This window comes from Pseudophryne corroboree, chromosome 11 (assembly GCF_028390025.1).
Source record: "Pseudophryne corroboree isolate aPseCor3 chromosome 11, aPseCor3.hap2, whole genome shotgun sequence".
Classification (NCBI taxonomy): Eukaryota; Metazoa; Chordata; class Amphibia; order Anura; family Myobatrachidae; genus Pseudophryne; species Pseudophryne corroboree.
The window spans coordinates 207470361-207472898 of NC_086454.1; the positions used below are offsets into that span (position 1 = coordinate 207470361).

Consider the following 2538-nt stretch of genomic DNA (forward strand, 5'->3'; position numbering starts at 1 on the left):
TGTGGGATTTAAGTCCCGTCTGAGTTGGAAGTCATTACAGCAAGTGTCTCATCACTAGAGTTGATATTTTATCCTTGCTTCAACTGTACAACAGTCTTGCAGTGTTAAGCTTGCAAAAAATGACCACAGAAGCTAAAATATGACATTTATTATGATAACATTGTTGTTGTTTTTTTAAAACCTTTTCTATCACCGTGGACAGCTTATTCAAGTGCCATCTGGCATGCACGTTCGTTTGTTGCTCATCATTCATCACCAAAAATTATTTTCTTTTTCAATTCTTATGACTGTACTGATTGTATTGAATAAAATCCACATCTAGCATAACCAACTGATGTCGCTAAGTGCTCCAGTGGCGCAATTGGTCAGCGCGCAGTATTTATAAGACAGTATCTATTGAGCAATACTGAGGTTGTGAGTTCAAGCCTCACCTGGAGCAGGTTTGTTTACTGTTTTTTTTTCTTATGTCAATAGTCATTGATTATAAACTGCTACCTTAATATTTAATATGATATTACAAAGGATGGAATAAAGAAAGAAAAAACACAAACATGAGTTTGTATTTAAGTTGTCAGCACACATCTGCTTTGGTTCAAATGCACTGCATATCTTCCTTCAGTCAGCCAACAAAACAGCAATGGAAAAGATTAACATACTGTTGGTAAAGCAGTTACATCAAATTGATTTTCTACAATATAGCATGATAATCCATACTGACAGCTCTGTATAGTACCAGCACATTTCTTGCTGGATTTGGTAATGCAAAGAACACAGTAAACAGCTCACTTTTTCTCAAAAATAAATAATTGACTATTAAAAACCTAACAGTCTTAAATAAGTACATCAGTAAGCACCACTGGCATAATGGATAAGTCACTGTCCTCCTAAGCCAGTGGTTGTGGGTCCAAGTCCCATCTGGGGTGGAAGTCATTACAGCAAGTGTCTCATCAGTAGAGTTGATATTTTATCCTTGCTTCAACTGTACAACAGTCTTGCAGTGTTTAGCTTGCAAAAAATGACCACAGAAGCTAAAATATGACATTTATTATGATAACATTGTTGTTGTTTTTTTTAAACCTTTTCTATCACCGTGGACAGCTTATTCAAGTGCCATCTGGCATGCACGTTCATTTGTTGCTCATCATTCATCACCAAAGATTATTTTCTTTTTCAATTCTTATGACTGTACTGATTGTATTGAATAAAATCCACATCTAGCATAACCAACTGATGCTGCTAAGTGCTCCAGTGGCGCAATTGGTCAGCGCGCTGTATTTTTAAGACAAGCCTCACCTGGAGCAGCTTTGTTTACTGTTTTTTCTTTTTCTTATGTCAATAGTCATTGATTATAAACTGCTACCATAATATTTAATATTATATTACAAAGGATGGAAGAAAGAAAGAAAAAACACAAACATGAGTTTGTATTTAAGTTGTCAGCACACACCTGCTTTGGTTCAAATGCACTGCATATCTTCCTTCAGTCAGCCAACAAAACAGCAATGAAAAAGATTAACATACTGTTGGTAAAGCAGTTGCATCAAATTGATTTTCTGCAATATAGCATGATAATCCATACTGACAGCTCTGGATAGTACCAGCACATTTCTTGGTGGACTTGGTAATGCAAAGAACACAGTAAACAGCTTCACTTTTTCTCAAAAATAAATAATTGACTATTAAAAACCTAACAGTCTTAAATAAGTACATCAGTAAGCACCACTGGCATAATGGATAAGTCACTGTCCTCCTAAGCCAGTGGTTGTGGGTCCAAGTCCCATCTGGGGTGGAAGTCATTACAGCAAGTGTCTCATCACTAGAGTTGATATTTTATCCTTGCTTCAACTGTACAACAGTCTTGCAGTGTTTAGCTTGCAAAAAATGACCACAGAAGCAAAAGATGACATTTATTATGATAACATTGTTGTTGTTTTTTTTAAACATTTTCTATCACTGTGGACAGCTTATTCAAGTGCCATCTGGCATGCACATTCATATGTTTATCATCATTCATCACCAAAAATGATTTTCTTTTTCAATTCTTATGACTGTACTGATTGTTTTGAATAAAATCCACATCTAGCATAACCAACTGATGCTGCTGCTAAGTGCTCCAGTGGCGCAATTGGTCAGCGCGCAGTACTTATAAGACAGTATCTGTTGAGCAATGCCAAGGTTGTGAGTTCAAGCCTCACCTGGAGCAGCTTTGTTTACTGTATTTTTCTTTTTCTTATGTCAATAGTCATTGATTATAAACTGCTACCTTAATATTTAATATGATATTACAAAGGATGGAAGAATGAAAGAAAAAACACAAACATGATTGTGCATTTAAGTTGTCAGCACACATCTGCTTTGATTCAAATGCACTGCATATCTTCCTTCAGTCAGCCAACAAAACAGCAATGGAAAAGATTAACATACTGTTGGTAAAGCAGTTACATCAAATTGATTTTCTGCAATATAGCATGATAATCCATACTGACAGCTCTGGATAGTACCAGCACATTTCTTGCTGGACTTGGTAATGCAAAGAAC

At 35.9% G+C, this 2538-nt stretch overlaps 1 non-coding gene across 1 annotated transcript; it reads left to right on the forward strand.

Annotated features, from left to right (window-relative positions):
- Nucleotides 1-346: 346 nt before the first annotated feature.
- On the forward strand, nucleotides 347-439 carry TRNAI-UAU (transfer RNA isoleucine (anticodon UAU)). The gene is given in 2 exon segments: nucleotides 347-384; nucleotides 404-439. It is a non-coding gene; the product is annotated as a tRNA-Ile (tRNA).
- The last annotated feature ends 2099 nt before the right edge of the window (nucleotides 440-2538 follow it).